At 43.2% G+C, this 16489-nt stretch overlaps 1 protein-coding gene across 1 annotated transcript in view; it reads left to right on the top strand.

Moving 5' to 3' along the window:
- Positions 1-4895: 4895 nt before the first annotated feature.
- The window catches only part of SYTL5 (synaptotagmin like 5), a 261920-nt gene continuing 250326 nt past the window's right edge, over positions 4896-16489 (top strand). Inside the window, exon 1 of the mRNA XM_070783448.1 lies at positions 4896-5036. The gene's annotated coding sequence lies outside the window, so the exon portion shown is untranslated. The remainder of the gene's footprint in view (positions 5037-16489) is intronic.

Genomic DNA, 16489 nt, shown 5'->3' with positions numbered 1-16489 from the left:
GTAAGAATCTGGTTTTTACTCTGAGGGAGACAGGCAATGGGGGATTTTGAATAGATGAATGACATGTTTAGAATTATAATTTTTAAAATAAATCAAGGATTAAATTAATAATAAATTGTAGAGACTAGACAAATTTCATGTTCAGAAAAAACTGCAAATAATTTACGCAGACACCTTACATTTAAGGAGATGGAAAATAACTTCCCACCCCTTTAAAAGGGTGGGTTGTGATTTTCTTCCAAAATGTACGGTATAAAAAGGGAAAGAACAGTAACTTTATTTTGTGTTTTGTTTTTGGCTGTGTGGTATATGGGATCTTAGTTCCCAAGACAGGGACTGAACCTATGCCCCCTGCAGTGGAAGTGCAGAGTCTTAACCACTGGACTGCCAGGGAAGTCTCCCCAAATTAATGTTAAAGTGGAGAAACCTGCCAAATACTTCCTTGGCCAGGTGACCAAGGCCAACATCTACAATGATGTCATACTGATAATATATACACTATCAATACTCTTGTATATACCATCAAGTATATCTTGTATATACTTTTGTATATATATTCAAGTCAACATAGAATTGTATTTTTAAAGGATAATTCCAGCCACTGTGGGAGAATAGATTAGAGGGGTCAAAGGGCAGAAGCAAGGAGACTAGCTGGACTGTTTGTAATAATACAGCAGAAATAATGGTGGCCAGACTAGATGGTAGCAGTGCAGGTAATAAGAAGTGGTTGGATTCTAGATGTGTCTTGAAGGTAGAATAGGCAGGGTTTGCTGGTGAATTGTATGTGAGGTATGAGAAAAAGTCAGAATGATCTAAGGATATTTAGCTTGAGTGTCAATATGGATGGAGTTTCCATTCAAAAAGATGAGGAAGACCTGAGAAGGAGAAATCTGATGAATATATCAAGGGTTGGATTTTGTATACAAGGCAAGTTGCAGATTCCTATTTAGCCATCAATGTCATGCCATGCATGTGCACTTAATCGTATCCAACTTTGTGCGACCCCATGGACCCACCAGGCTCCTCTGTCCATGGGATTTTCCAGGCAAGAATACTGGAGTGGGTTGCCATTTCCTATTCCAGGGGATCTTCCAGACCCAGGGATTGAACCTGAATCTCTCCTATCTCCTATGTTGGCACGCAGGTTCTTTACCACTGCACCACCTAGGACGCCCAATTAGCCATCAAAGTGAGGATATTAAGCAGGTTGTTGGATTAATGTCTGGAATTCAGAGGAAATTCTGGGCGGGAGATAGAAATCTGAGAGTCATTAGCAAATAACTGGAGTTTAAAATCACAAGACCAGATTAGATCACGGTGCTTGATAACTACTATTTGATAGAAAATAAATATATACCATCTCTTCTGGTTAAACACATTTTCTATAAGAATTGTTTATATGCAGTTGCAAATAGGGGAACAAAATCAATATAATGTGGAAATTGTATTGGAGTATAATTATAACCTTCAGCATGAAAGGAAAAAGGATTCAACTTGGCTGCTGCACAGTCAGAAGCCTTCTTAGCTTTATTTTAATAAAATGAAAAGTGAGAGTCTGTACCAAGGGGCTTCCTCCCCAAGGAAGCCTTACTTATGGTTCTTGCACCAGGTAGATTGCACTTCCTCCTGTGCTTACCTTAATGACAAGCTCAGGTCTGAGTTCCACGTCCTTGTGTGCTGTCTCAGCTCTATCAAGTCAGAATTTCAGCTGTGTTGGTTTATTGCACATTTAATATTCTATGGATAGCCTCTTGCCATATCAAACTGTTGTGTCTGAGACATTCATTTTTTATTTTATTAATGTTCTGCTAATAAGATTGCATACATTTTGAGTGATCTGCCCCAACTCTATTTTTTTCCAGAAGTCTTATTACTTGTAGTTTGCTTTTTGCAAAGTGAGAGATTTTTCAGGGAAATGATTGTATACATGTAGTGGACATGTTACTTTTGTCCACATCTTTCCTAGCATCTTTTTCTTTAGGAACTGTACCTTCTTCATCAGGTAAGGTTATTAATCTGTCCATTACATTCCCCTCCAAAGCAGACGGACAGGAATGGGCACATGACTCAGGATAGCCAATCAGAATACATCACCTACCTGGCCCATGGTGATTGGCTCAGGAATAGACCCATGACCCAAGCAGAGCCAATCGCTGGATCTTTGCTGCAACTCTTAGAAAGTTAGGACTCTTTCAACTCTGGAGCTCTCTTGGACATTATCTGACTAAATGATGATGCCATCCCAAGAAAAAGACACAAATTAAGAATCCACAGTAAATTATTCAACTCCTGTGTATTTCTCCCATTATTATTTTCTTGGAAAATACATACTCTTTCTTCAAGTCTCAGTTCAGTTGTTATCTTCTGATGAAATAATTCATGACTACTGCACCTCCTCCACCGAGGGCTGCAGACTCCCTTCTCAATCCCACAATACGTTGTACACATCCCTTTTACAGCTTTCCTGCCTGAGTTTGTTTATCGTCTGCTCTTCCCCTTCCTCCACTCTGCGGTGTATGGTGTATGGCATTCTTGATCTTAGTGACTTTGCCTTATTCATCTTTATAAGCCCAGGACCTAACATAATGCCAAGTACATGGTAGGTGTATATTAAATGTGAGTTGAATGAATGGATGATGATATGATTCTAGTAATACTTATAGTTGATCATCTTGCATGAAAAGAGACATTGCCTTACACACACACAGACACATACACACTCTAGGGGAAAATAGGATTTATGATAGGAAAGAATTTTGATCCATGATGCTGAAGCTGAACCTCTGATACTTTGGCACCTGATGCAAAGACCTGACACCTTAGAAAAGATCCTGATGCTGGGAAAGATTGAAGGCAGGAGAAGAGGATGACAGAGGAAGAGATGGTTGGATGGCATCATCCACTCTATGGGCATGAGTTTGAGCAAGCTCTGGGAGTTGGTAATGTGACAGGGAAGCCTGGCACGCTGCAGACCACAGGGTCACAAAGAGTCGGACATGACTGAACTGAGTGACTTAAAACAAGCTTAAAACAATACAGTTCATTGGGATGAACCTTGAAAAGAATACAGTAAGGAAGAATGCAGAATATTGGACACTTTGGAAGAAGAGAAAAAATAAAGTTAGAAAAGAAACAGTGCCTTATAAACTTGGAGAGTAGAGAGAGAGAGAGAGAGGCTGAGGCTTGATATTATTAAGGGAAGTAGGTATAGATAAGGAAGAAAAGAAAAAGGAAATAGATAGGAAAGGAGGAAAAGTAGAGAGGTGTTGGTGGAAGGCAGGAGTGTGAAGGAAAATCCTGGTGTCAGGCTGGATATTGGAACACTGAAATGAATGTCATAGTCTCTGCCCACTGTAGGGGAGATCTAGGTTTGTCATGACAGTTGAAAAAAAAAAAAAAAAGGATGATGAGAAGGGTGTGTGTTAGGGGAGATTACACACTTTTCTGAATGGGCAGCAACCTTCCACAGCTGAAATGCTGTCCTCAAGCTGGGAAAATGTGCCACTCTCCCCCCATTCTTTGTCTCTTTCTCTCTGAACTCTGGATTCTCTCAAGCTTGTCAAGAGTAACAGGATTTTTATTCTACATGCTGTTCATCCCAGTTTTGATATGGTGGAGACAGGACTGTGGTCTCATCCCCCTTCTCCACCCAGTAGAGCAAGATTTTTGTTGTTTACTTGCTAGGTCTTGTCTGACTATCTTGCAACCCTATGGACTGTAGCCCGCCAGGCTCCTCTGTCCATGGAATTCTCCAGGCAAGAATACTGGAGTGCATAGCCATGCCCTTCTCCAGGGGGATCTTCCTGACCCAGGGATGGAACCCTGGTCTCCTGCACTGCAGGCAGATCTTTACCATCTGAGCCACCAGGGAAGCCTGTGGGAAGGTCTGGGCATTGCCTAATCCAGCTGGCAGGTGGAAAGAGTTGTTGAAGGAGCTGCTCTGCTGTAATTGATCGGGACCCTAAGGGGCCTTCTCCAGTATCCTCTGCTTTAGCTCCTCTCTGAAGGAGGCACCTAGATAATAGTATTTGATGTAAATTTCCTGAGTTGTTTCGTAAATGTGAAAACCCCCCACCAAATGGAAGATGTTAACTACTTGATGAGCACAAAGCCCCAGGCCTCTTGGAGCCTAAGGACTGATGAAGGTATCCTTTTTGACACCACCCAGCTACCTCACCAGCTACCAATCAGAGACTTGCACAGGATTTAATCACAGACCCTGCGACCTCCTTCCCTCACGCGATTTTTATAAGTGATTTGTGAAAACCCTTGGGGGGAGTTTGGGGCTTTTAGGGCAGGAGCCACCCCGTCTCTTGGCATGGCCCTGCAAGGAACGATTCTCTGATCCAAACTCAGACTTTTGGCCTCACTGTGCAAAGGACTTAATAACGAGCCTTAACAAGGAGGGGGAGACCTACAGGAAAGGACACACCTGGGATCTTGGAGCCAGCTGTGCTCACTTTTGGGAGGGGTAGGTTCTGGTGCCCCGGCCACAAGGGGGAGGCCGAGGGTGGCAGGGCAAGGGTGTCTTGCAGGGTTGGTCCTGCCTTCCCCGGAGGGGAGGGGGTACGGGCCTTGGCGTTGTGTGTCCAGATGGCACGTGGAAAGTGTGTTGAGCTCAGATGGGTAGGCCAGGGGTAGCGGGTCCCCGGGTAGCGGTGGAGAGGGGAGACCCACGACGGCAGCTCATGTCCGGCAGGGTCATCTCCAGGGGCGAGCTGTGGCAGGCGCAGCCCCCGCTGGATGGGCTCTGGCGCCGCCGCCTAGGGGAGTCCGGTAGACGGCGCTGAGCTTAAGGGCGGCCGGAGACGCCCCCCAGCGCTTCGACCCGGTACCTGCCGGGGGCGGGCGGCGCGAGGGGCGCGCGGCGCGAGAGGCGGGCACCGAGCGCGTGAGTCACTCTGCTCCCCTGGGCTCGGAGAGGGACTTCGCCTCCCGCCTGGGGTCTAATTTCATCTCCAGCTTCGGCGACTCAACCTTGAATACCTGCCCCTCCTGAGGGGGGACCAGCGTTCTTCCGTCTAGGTGACAGCCAGGTAAGTTTCTGGTCTTTGGATGCTTGGGTGGCTCGCGGGGAGGAGGGGGGCGGTCTCCCAGTCTGTGCCTCGGTCTGCCTTTGCTTTCACCTCTGGTTCTCTCCGTTGGAGACAGAAAGTTAGATTTAAAAAAAACGCAACAGAGAAGATCAAATGCACGCTAAGACCCCAAACAAGCCAAACTCTGGGGCCCTATTTAATTTCCCGGGTATCTTCAAATGTCCGGATGCGGCGTTTATGGGGCTAGGAATGTTCGATTTGTTTCGTGTGTCCCTCCTCCCCCACTTTCTTCCTGGATTATTCTCAGAGGTCGCGTTTGGAGGGGGGTTGGGGGACAAGGGTGACGAGAAAGCTGGAAGGCTGAGCTGGAATCCCTTGCCAGGGCGGTTTCTTCATTTCTCTGCGAGGTGGCAGATGCTCTACCGTAGCCCGAGTTGGGATCTTGGAGCCAGCCCAGGACCTGCCGGAGCTGTAAGGTAACTGCAGTTGCTGCATATCAATCTCGGCACCGCTGACTGAATCAAAATGTTCCGGAGGCACAATTAATGTGAATGCCACGATCATGTTGAAACAATTCACTGAAGGACTCTCTTGAATATTTTATTTTGAATGTATCGTATTTCAGGAAAATTTTAGGAGGCTACCGCGGGTCTTATTTTCTCTATTTTCAGAGATGCTTCCAAACCTATTATTTCTCTTCAAGAAAATCAATGAACACTGTCTCTCAGAAGGATTTAACACTGCAAAGCTACCTCTTACTTTTCCTTTACGAGTGTGTGTGTGTTTGTGTGGGGTGGGGGGGGGGGGGAGGTGCTCCCACCAGCTGCTTTTAGAAAAATCGACGCGGGGAGGGTGCATGCCCCTTTCTCGACCATTAAGCTCAAGTGTTTCCGTGACTATTAAATAGATACTAATTGTTGCTGCTCTTTTTTTGCTTAAAAGTAGCAAAGGAAAGAACCTCCTAGAATGCCGTGCATTTGTGGCTCGTCTTGTCGACTGATTGCTTTACATCAGTACTGTTTGGTTTGATGCAGTGTTAACAGGTGGTCTAAATTCACAGCACAGTTCTGTTCTAGACGAACAAGCCTGCTGATATGGGCGGAAAGTCCAACGTCTCCTCACCCTCCACACGTCCCCCCCCCCAAAAAAAAAACTCGTGTCTTTCTCCTGCTTTGTGGGATAGAGAAAGATGGTGGGGGCAGCTTTTCTGGCAGTTGATTGGGTCGCCTATCATTAATTGTGCTTTCCTGAATCATCATTTGGTTTATAATCTGTGATTATAGAGATGAACCTTTACCCTCCTCCCCCCAGAAAATTAATAAAACATGAGATGTTTAGTCAGTTCTCAGGGGTAACTTTTTAGAGTTAAATGGAAACTGTGGTGATCCTTTTTTTTTTTCAAAGCTCTTCCCAGGGAGACCCCCCAAACTGAGTCAGATTTCCCACCTGTTGGACAACATGACTCTTCTCCTCTGCCTGTTGTGACTCTTGGTTTGCACAACAGTCTTGCTCAAAATAGTAAAATTTCTTGAAAGGCAGGGTAATGTCTTATTCATCTGTATATCCTTGGAGCCTATAAAATTAGGTGGGGGTCTGAATGAATGAATGAATACATGAATTTGGCAGTTTAAATTGGGTTTGGCATCCCTTGAACATCTCCTGGGCATGCTTTTTCTTCACTCCTATAAGATAAACCTTCTAATTCAATGATTCTTAGTGTGGATTCTCAGACTATACTTATTCTAAATAAGGGTTTGACATATATGGAAAACATCTATATATTAGTTATGACCTTTTTTTTTCCTGCAACAGAAAAGTCAACTAAAAGCAGCTTTAACAAATTAGAGAAAGCTGACAGCAGGTGATTACTGGAGTAGGCTCAGTGGCCCAACAGTGTCAGGGGATTAGATTTACCCTCCTGGTTTCCTGGGCTTCCCTTGTGGTTCAGCTAGTAAAAAATCCACCTGCAATGCGGAAAACCTGGGTTTGATCCCTGGGTTGGGAAGATCCCCTGGAGAAGGTAAAAGCTACCCCCTCCAATATTCTGGCCTGGAGAATTCCATGGCTGTATAGTCCATGGGGTCGCAAAGAGTCAGACACAACTGAGCGACTTTCACTTTCCTGGTTTCAAGATGTCTGTAACAGCTCTAGACATTACGTCCTTATCCCACATTCAAATGCAGTTAATGGGGTAGAAAGTGGTAGAATAACTTCCTCCTGCAACTTTTTCCTATCAGATAAGAAATAACTTCCCCAATGTTCCTCAACAGAATCTCCCTTTTATCTTATTGGTCAGAGTTGGGCCACCTATCAATCCATGGGACTGGACTGTGGCATGGGGAGGCCAGGAAATATCTGTTTTTTTACCTTGTATTGTGGAAAGGAGGCCAGGGAGAGGGGCTTTGGCGAGAGATTTTGGGAACTAGCTGGCAAGTCTGTTGATCTGTCATGAAAGAAAGTGGTTCTGTTTTAGCCAGTGATGGTATTAATGATTGGTCCAACTATCACATTAAATATTAAACAGTGTAGCAAAAGCATATTCAGAACAGGATTATTTTCTCTCTCGGGTATGGTATTTTAAGGGTGCTAAATCATTTTTGTAGAGTGGTAACTTTTAGATACTGCAGGTAGAAAAATAAATTTCTATATATAATATATATATGGCATGTATGGTTTTTATTGTTATAAATGTGGGTCAGATCCTCCAGCTTCTGGAGAAAGAGAGTAAACCTTCAGTAAGTAGATAGTTGTGCTGTGAGTTTGGGAGCGTCACAACCTCGCAAGGACAAATGGAAAAGAGTTTAGCAATTAAAAAACATAATTACTGGTTTGGCACCTATGCCCCGAAATTCTGGGTTACACAAACTCAGAGTCTCTAATTTGCATCCTAGGAGTCTGGAGAGCAACTTAGCTGGAGGGCCAAGTAGAACATGAGAAGTTGTAGATACTGATGATTTAGGGTGATGGATTTTCTTTGAGAACCTTCTGTTTCTTAGTGTGGAACATGTACTACAAAAAATGTTTGAGATGATCCTTAGCGCACACATTAAAGCTGAAGTTGATGAAGGAAAAAAGAGCATATATCTCACTGCCAGCTTGGATTCTTGACTTTTCCAGTAGAAGTCCTGATGTATTTGCAGAGAGGACCTACTGATGTGGGGTGCCATTGCCTTCTCCGACTTAGCATCAGTGGTTCTCAAACTGTTTTGCACTTTAAAAATCACCCAGGGAGCTTTTAAAAGTCCAGATTTAAGGCCTGATACCTGGACTTCCCGGAGAAGGCCATCGCAACCCACTCCAGTACTCTTGCCTGGAAAATCCCATGGGTAGAGGAGCCTGGTAGGCTGTAGTTCATGGGGTCGCTAAGAGTCAGACACAACTGAACGACTTCACTTTCACTTTTCACTTTCATGCTTTGGAGAAGAAAATGGCAACCCACTCCAGTGTTCTTGCCTGGAGAATCCCAGGGACCGGGGAGCCTGGTGGGCTGCCGTCTATGGGGTCACACAGAGTCGGACATGACTGACGTGACTTAGCAGCAGCAGCAGATGATTGCAGTACACACCTGATTTTGGGAACTGTTATCGGTTGCTCCGGCTCCCAAAATCAAGTACCACAGACTAGATGACTTAAAAACTGAATTTATTTTCTCACAGTTCTGAGAGCTAGATGTTCAAGATCAAGGTGTTGGCAGGGCTGGCGTCTTCTGAGGTAGGTCCCTCTCCTTGCCTTGTACGTGGCCGCCTTCTCACTGTTTTCATGTCTTTCCTCTGATGTATCTGTGTCCCAGTCTCCTCTTACAAGGACACCAGTCATATTGGATTAGGGCCCACCCCTCATTTTGATTTCATTACCTCTTTATAAAAGCTCTGTCTCCATGCACAGATTCTGAAGTACTAGGGGTTGGGATTTCAACTTGTGAGTTGGAGTGGGGTTGAGGGTGAAAGTGAAGTGAAAGTGAAGTCACTCAGTCGTGTCTGACTCTTTGCGACCCCATGGACTGTAGCGTACCAGGCTCCTCTGTCCATGGGATTTTCCAGGCAAGAGTACTGGAGTGGATTGCCATTTCCTTCTCCAGCGGATCTTCCCGACCAAGGAATGGAACCCAGGTCTCCTGCATTGTAGACAGAAGCTCTACCATCTGAGCCACCAGGGAAGTCGCTGGGGTTGGGGGTGTGGGGACACAATTCAGCCCAGAACAGGAACCACTGGACAGGTATGAGTACGGCACTACCCGGAAGTTACTGTGCAGACAATTCACCGGAAGATCTTTCTATAGTTGAGATTCCAGTTCACTAACTCTGGGTGAGGCATGAGGGTCTGCAGTTCTCACGAACTCCAGGTGATGCCAATGCTGCCAGCCCCCAGATAATGCTGGAAGCAGCTCTGGTGCTGTCTAGATTGGTACTTCTGAAGCTTGAGCAGGCATGGGAATCACCTGGAGAGCTTATTAAAAACAGATTGCTGGATCCTGACTTCAGAATTTGTGATTCTGTACGGTTAGGGCCTAAGGGTTAGAGCCCAAGAATTTGTGTTTCTAACAAGGCTTCAAGCTGGCAGTGAGACATATGCTCTCTTTTCCTTCATCAATTTCAGCTTTCATGTGTGCACTAAGGATCATCTCAAACATTTTTTGTAGTACATGTTCCACAGTAAGGAACAGAGAAGGCTCCCAAAGACAATCCATCGCCCTAAATCATCAGTATGCACTACTTCTTATGGTGCTGCTGGTATAGGGACCATCCCTTCTTTTTTTTTATTTTTTAAATGTTTAATTTCAGTTATTTAAAGTTCCATCAGTCTCTATACACTTAATATTAAACACACAGGAAGCCGGGGCTCCTAGTGGAAATACACATTTCAATTTTGGGGATTGTTCAGATACTGAGAAGAGCTTTGTGAACCATGTCTCTCTCACATTTTGAGATTCTGTGGTATGGAGTGAATCTAGTTCATTACATACATCATTGTTTGTGAAGTTTATAGTGTTGTACTTTTTGTTTTGCCAGGCTTAATTACTTTATCTGCTCAAAAGACAAAGGATGAGGAAATGAGAGAAAATGCTACACTGATGTCTCTTAATCTCTTATGCAAATGGAGGTGAATGAACAGGGAGTCTATACATCAGCCCATTTATCTCTATTTATGTTTATTTTCTAATCACAGAGCTAAATTGCAGCTTGCCCTTATATCAGCTCAAAGATGATTTTATGAGATGAGTTGCTGGCTTCTTATATGTGATTTTTTTCTTGGGAGGATTAACAATTCTAGAGATTGTACAATCTGGGGCGGGGCTGGGAGGCATTGCACATTTCTCAAAACACATTAATTTTAAATTCTAATATAATTAAATTTTTATTTCTATGTGAGACCAATGGTGAGCTACATCAAACAATACCCCCCTCTCCAAAATGACTGGAGGTGGAAAAATAGTTTGCCTGCTCTTTGAAACTTCAATTAGTAGAATTCATGGTCTGCAGATGTTTTTACTTTTTTGGGAGAGTAAAACAAGAGACTGTCTGCAAATGTGAGACTAAATGGTTTAGAAACATCCAAAAACTTATGTTAGGCTGGGTATAATTTCAAGAATGTGGTTGTATTTTTTTTTAAGTAGAAACTTGTCCCCCAAAATAGCTATATATATATATTTTTTGTATATTGGTCACTCTACCTTTGATATCTCATTTAGCTGTTGTAACCTCTAATGTATCAGATACGTGTGTGTCAGTTATCTGCTGCCATAATAATGCTGCATAACAAGCAACCATAGAATCTCAGTAGCATATGACAATGTGCGTATTATAAGCTCATGTGTCTAGGTCAGCTGGGGGTTAACTAGGCTGTTTTGTTGATCTTGGCTGGGATTGTTCACATGTCTTGGATTTATCTGGATATTGGCTGATGTAGGCTAACCCTTTCAGTGTTTGCAGTTATGTATACATACACACACACACACACACACACACTTTTTCTTAACGTTCTCTTCCATTATAGGTTATTACAAGCTTTGGGTATAGTTCCCTGTGCTGTACAGTAGGTCCTTATTGGTTATCTATTTTATATATAGTAGTGTGTATGTTTTAACCCCAAACTCATAATTCATCCCTCCCCTCTCCCCTTTCTCCTTTGGTAACCATACATTTGTGTTCTGTGAGTCTTTCTATTTTGTGAATAAGTTCATTTATATCATTTTTTTTAGATCCTACATATAAGTTGTGCTGTATGATATTGGTCTTTTTCTGTCTGGCTGGCTTCACTTAGTATGATAATCTCTAGGTCCATCCATGTTGCTGCAGATGGCATTATTTCATTCTTTTTTTTTTCCTTAAATCACTGAGTAATATTCCTAGACTAACCTTGAGTGGAGTAACTGGTGCCTGGGCTCTGTTTCACATGTTTCTCATCCTCTGGCAGGCTACCTGGTCGTGTCCTCAGGGCAGCCAGCAGAGGTACAGGAAAGAACAAATGGAAATAAATAGGTCTCTTGAGGCCTAGATGCATAACTGGTATACCCTCACTTTTACCTTGTCCTGTTGGCCAAAGCAAGCCCCATGGTTAGGCCCAGAGTCAGAGTGGGAGGACCCTACGAAGTTATGACCAAAGAAATGGATTTAGAGAAGGATAAAGAACAGGGGCTATTTTTTGCAGTCTATCACAGAGGAGAAAAAGTTTTGAGACATTAAATAACTTGTTCAGATCTCATTACTTACAAGAGGTCAAGCCAAGACTGAAAAGCAACTTTGATGCCAAAGTTTAACACTGTTTCCTTTATGCCACATTGCTTTCCTACTTTTTATTGTACCCTATTTAGAGCAAAACTGGCAACAGAAAGTATATGTACAGCCTAGAAGATAAAAAATTATCACAAGTGAGATTCTGGCACATGCATGTATATATACATTGTTATATTTTTGTTTGCTCAATTAGTAGCATTTATGTTTTTAGTTCTTATTAATGTTCTCTCTTATCTCTGGTATGAAGCATCTAAAATATTTCCATTTTAAAGTAAAAAATGAATTCAACTTTTAATCCAATAAATCTAAAGCGGTTTCATGCTGCCCTATTTTCCCTCACTTCTGACTTTACCAAAGTTATGCCAGGTTTATAGGGCTTCCTATTCCAGAATGAATTTGCTGATGCCAAAAGTGTTGGAGTTTACCCTCAGGGTCTTCGCACAGTTTCTACATTCTTGGTGAGTTTTGCCAGCAATTGGTAAAACCTCCCAGCATGTCCAGAGGAGAGGTTACCTGTGATACTTCCAGCCTGATCATCGGACCTGCCAGATTAGATAAACTCAGTTGTGGAGACGATGCAAGAGAGTGTCCAAGCCTAATGCCATTAAATAGTTGAATTGTATAATGAATTCTGTTTCTCCTGATTTCATGCTTGGCAGTCAACCTTATGATTCTCCATGTCTGTTGCCTTCAGGGAGTGAATAACCTGGTCAAGCTGTCTGGTCTGTGTGAAAGTTTCATTTCTCATTGTAAATTACTAAGCCTCCACTCTGACTTTAAACACTTATGAGCATTATGGGAGTGAGTCAGCATCCAGCACCTTCAAGCCTGAGAAATGCAGAGACACTGATAAGATCAGTTATCCGAGCTTGCACTGCTAGCATTTATTCATCATTTTCTGCATCCCAGCAACTGTGCAATTTTATTTACATGATCTCATTTGGTCCTCGTAATAACTTTGTGAAGTAGTACTTTTACTTCCAATGTACAAAGAGGAAGACTGCAGTATAGATTAAGAGCTTGCCCCACATCAAACGGCTCCTTTGGCAGAGACCTCTAGTTGCCATTCAGCATCCTTTCTTGCCTTCTCCCTTAGTGATGGTGCAGTTTTATTCCTGGTGCCGATGCATCCACTGAACAGTCTCTGTGACCCAGCATCTCTTGTACCAAGGTGTGATCCTATGACTGAGCAGTGCCACAGAGAACCGTTGTGTTGTGTGGGGACTTCTAAGGAAGCCTGCCTAAAGAGAGATGGCTTGACTGGGAGGAGGGTCCTTTGCATACTTCCTGTTTCCTCCAGCTGCTAGCCTGGAATGCAGGCATGATGGCTAGAGCCATCTTGGACTCAGGATGTATGTCAGTACTGATGTGGTGAGAATGGAAAAGTCAAGGAATCTGGGCTCGTGACAGAGCCCTGCAGCTACTGTGCCAGCTCCATTTCAGAGCTCTTTGCTGGCTTCCTGAGCATGTTAGTGTTGTCCTAGCCGAGAAGAAAGGTAGTGAAGGCTGTTGGGTAGGCAGTGGACAGTGTTTACATACTATGTACCAAATGCCTACTGTTTGAACTGTGATAGACACATATGTTTGCGTTCCATCCCTGCCACTTAGTAGCTGCGTATATTGGGCACATCTTGTGTCTCACTGTGCATCCTTTCAGCCTCCCTTTTAGTCAAGCCATTGATCCTGCAACCAATTTCATGTGGGTGTAACCAGACAGGACCTTGCTTGAACCTTACAGTGGATAGTTCACTTTCCACCCTGGGACTGCTTCGATGTTACAACACAGAGGCCTGTTGGAACTGTCTGGCACTCACATAGGTATTATGGACTGTGAGAGTATTTAAGGCCCGTGAATCAATCCTTGACTAACATGGGTTGGGAGCCAGAGATAAAGGCTTCTTTCTCCCATCCTTGACTAGATAGTTTTGAACTGCATTTTAGTTTTGTTAGCTTCTAAGTCATTCACATAGAGTCTAAGAAAGGTGAAGGTCCCCATTGCCTACAGTTTGTGGCCAACTTGAAAATATGCCCCTGTATTGATTTTCTCTTTTCTGCTTCCCTTTCCTAAATTCCCTAATTCTATTTTCTGAAATCAATTCCCCAAATAAATTGCTTGCCTGCAAACCCTTGTCTCAGGCTCTGCATTTCAGGGAGACCTTAGGTTAAGACTTTGTATAACTTTGAATTAGTTGTACTGATAAAAGTTTTGGCACTTGCTGACACTTCTATGCCCCTAATAGGATGAAGCAATATACTATCTTGAGTGTGCAAAGATGGCAATACATTATGAAATCTGATAGTGTCAAGTATTGGTATGTACATGGATCAATAGGAATTGATGTACCTTGTTTTTTAAAATTTTTTAAATTCATTTTTAATTGGAGGATAATGGCTTTACAATGTTGTGTTGGTTTCTGCCATCCATCAACATGAATCAGCCATAGGTATACATATGTCCCCTCCCTCTTGAAGCTTCCTCCCACCTCCCACCCCATTCCACCCCTCTATGTACCTTGATAAGGGGAGTGCACGTTTGGTAAAATCATTTTGGAAAATAAAACTGGCACTATCTTTTTTAAAAATATTTTGTTTAGTTATTTGGTTGCGCGAGGATCTTTAGTTGCAGCACAGGAACACTTAGTTGCAGCATGTGGGATCTAGTTCTCTGACCAGGGATCGAACACAGGCTCCCTGCATTGGGAGTGTGCAGTCTTAGCCACTGGACCGCCAGGGAAGTCCCCTTGGCATTATCTTGTGAAATTGAACATGCGTATATTCTTTGACCCAGCAATTTTATTTCTAGGTATAACCTCTCAAATTCTTCTGCCTGTGAACCAGGAAATCTCCTTAGACATGTCCTTGGCAACATAGCTGATAATACAAAAGTACTGGAATAAATTATTTGTTCACTGATGGGAAAATAGATAAAAAATTTGTTATTCGTTATTTTATGATAGAATAAAAATGAATTCACCACTGTTATATACAAGAACATAGCTGCCTTTTAGAAACAAAGTAGTGAATGAAAAGCTAAGTTACCAAAAACTTCGTGCAGTTGGGCATAATTTTTATAAAGCTTAAAAACAATACTAAGCAATGCCTTGAGAGGAATCCCACACACATGATAAACTGTAAAGTAAGGTAAATCCCAGTTCAGGCTAGTGCTTTCCTCTGATGTGCAGACAGGGATGGGAGAGGTAGGAGCACACAGTAGATGCACTGACATTCAGAATGTTCTAGGTCTTGCATTTGGTGATAGGTTCACTGAAACTCATTTATCATTATTCCTTATACTTTATAAATGATATAGAATATTTTGTATATATCAGATTATATAATAATTTTTTTTAAACGAAACTACCACCAACAAAGATGCTGTGCTAACAGAGCGTGGTCTTGGTGAAAGCCTATTCCAGCCCTTGCTCTCAGCTAATGGCTTTGAGTCACTGTTCTTCATCACGTGATATGTTTCCTCCCTTTTTGTTTCCAGTGTATTGTGACCAGTTAGAATGGCAGGGCACAATATTCAGTTTCCTTATGGCCCTGAGGGGCTTCCCTGGGTGGCCCAGATGGTAAATAATCTCGGAAAGATCCCGTGGAGAAGGGAATGGCTATCCCCTCCAGTATTCTTGCCCGGAGAATCCCATGGACAGAGGAGCCTGGAGGGCTGTAGTCCATAGGGTTGCAAAGAGTCATAAACGACTGAGTGACTAAGCACATGGCCCTTAAGGGTTACGTCCTTTAGTATACTTAGAACAGTTTGCTGTGTCCTCCGTTTCATCATCTGCTTTGCCTGTGGTTCCTCTATGTCCTGAGGCTCCTCGCTGCTTTCTGCTGTATGACCACTGTCATTTTATTGCTAGTCTGAACACTGCATTCGTGGGCTACAGTCCCCTTCTCTCTTTGGGGTGTGTGTTTGTATTGGTTGCTAGTATAATGGCGGGGAAGTGGTGAGGCTATTAACAGGACATTTCTCTCTTGATTTTTAAACCTACTCCTTGTTGTATCATAAGGTTGATAACCTTTACCCCATTTTTGTGTCATGGACCCTTTGACAAAAGTGATGGTCTCTTTATCAGAATAGTGGTTTAAATACATAAAATCAAACAGATTGGATTACAAAGGAAACAAATTATATTGAAATACAATGATCAGAATTGCAATGCACTTCTTTATTAACTTCCCTGGTAGCTCAGACGGTAAAGTGTCTGCCTACAATGTGGGAGACCTGGGTTCCATCCCTGGGTCGGGAAGATCCCCCAGAGAAGGCAATGCACCCCACTCCAGTTCTCTTGCCTGGAAAATCCCATGGACGGAGGAGCCTGGTAGGCCACAGTCCATGGGGTCGCAAAGAGTTGGACACGACTGAGTGACTTCACTTCACTTCACTTCTTCTTTATTAACTTACTACACAGTAAGATCTAATTGTGGGCCTACTGACTGCCCAAATTTTAAAGTCGTAATGAACAAAGGGATATTTCACAATATACTGTTGTTCAGTTGCTAAGCCATGTCTGACTCTTTGCGACCCCATGGACTGCAGTACACTAGGCTCCTCTGTCCTCCACTATCTCCCAGAGTTTGCTCAGTCAGTGATGCTATCTAACCATCTCGTCCTCTGCCACCCCCTTCTTGTTTTGCCTTCAATCTTTCCCAGCATCACGGTCTTTTCCAATTAGCTGGCTCTGTATCAGGTGGCCAAAGTATTGGAACTTCAGC

This window comes from Bos indicus, chromosome X (genome assembly GCF_029378745.1).
Source record: "Bos indicus isolate NIAB-ARS_2022 breed Sahiwal x Tharparkar chromosome X, NIAB-ARS_B.indTharparkar_mat_pri_1.0, whole genome shotgun sequence".
NCBI lineage: Eukaryota > Metazoa > Chordata > Mammalia > Artiodactyla > Bovidae > Bos > Bos indicus.
This window is presented reverse-complemented; position numbering and strand designations above follow the sequence as displayed.